General features: G+C 36.5%; 1 pseudogene; it reads left to right on the forward strand.

The window, feature by feature from the left end:
* Window positions 1-390: 390 nt before the first annotated feature.
* LOC124078322 (small nucleolar RNA SNORA51) lies at window positions 391-514 on the forward strand (annotated as a pseudogene).
* Window positions 515-1,328: the final 814 nt, after the last annotated feature.

Raw genomic sequence — 1,328 nt, forward strand, 5'->3', positions numbered from 1 at the left:
TGATGAAAGTGAACATGGACATCCTTGCCTTGTTCTATTACCCAAATCATATTCCTATTTCCAAGTTTAGGGTCGTAAATACAAAAATGTTAAACACATTTGAATTTTGCTCTAATTTTTTTTTTAATTTGTAAAGTGGCTTATTTGGCTCACTGTTCTTAATAATATTAATAATCATTTATAACTAAAGGAAATAACCTACCAAACATGATATCAAAATATGTTTTGGGGAGTGCTGGGGAGTGATATTAGTCAAATATTATTGTTATATTGTATTATATTGTATCCAGATACCATCAGTATGTACAACTATAATGCACCAATAAAAAAATGTGAGAAAAAATACATTTCAAGAAAATTAGATGTAACTTCTCTTAAAAATAAAAAATCAGCTCCCTAATGCTTACCATAGGCTGCGTTCTACCACTGACTAAAAGGGAGCAGATAAACCTGCCCTGCATACAACTCAGTCTAGGCCCTGTCTCTGGTCTGTATTTTAAATGGGGAGGCATGGGGAAAAATTATCAAATCATAGCACTTTTAACAAGAGAAAGTAGTTTTAAAAATAGAGGGTATACCATAAAACTGAAATTAAATATTTTAATTTGTTTCAAGGGATAAATAATATATACTATATATTATGAGCTATGCATTAAGATATGCATCTTCTAACAATTCTCCAAGGTAAATACTATTATTTCTTTTTCACAAGTGAGGAAACTGAGGTTAAGAGGGTTTCAGTCTCTTACATGAGGTAACATAGTATGGTGGCTTTATATTGTGGTAACTTAGCTGGAATTGTGTATCCCAGAACTGCCTGGCTTGTGTGGCTCCTGTTGGCCACATGAGAAATCTGTGGGAGATTTGAAACAAGGAAGTGAAGCAGCAGCCATTTCACTAAGAAGCATGACCCTGCTGATCTTGTTTATTTTTCTGGAGCAAAGTACAGCTGGAGTCATGGCTCCCTTCGCTCCTGTCCATCTCCTCCTTTGGGTTCTCTCTATCCTTGGCCAGGATAAGTACAATTAGGGACAGTGTAGTCACCATATTATGTTATTCCGAGTAGGTGTACTTGCTTCCACACCTTGGGTCTGGCTTTCCCTACCAACAGCCTGCTGGGCTTGAGGCCCACCAGCAGAGTTATCTTGGCACCCTTTCTAGGCTCCCAGCCATCTAAGTCCAGATTAGTAACTTTATCTGATCTTCCAACTATATCCTCTCCTTTATAGATCTCTACTGCCACATCTCCCACAATATTGTATAAAGTCTAATTTCTATAATTCTACTTCTTTGAATTATTAGCTGACACTTACAACAGGCAACTTCTG

The sequence above is a fragment of the Marmota monax genome, unplaced genomic scaffold, assembly GCF_021218885.2.
Source record: "Marmota monax isolate L192 unplaced genomic scaffold, Marmota_monax_Labrador192_F-V1.1 WCK01_AAM20220418_F8-fsc00098, whole genome shotgun sequence".
Classification (NCBI taxonomy): domain Eukaryota; kingdom Metazoa; phylum Chordata; class Mammalia; order Rodentia; family Sciuridae; genus Marmota; species Marmota monax.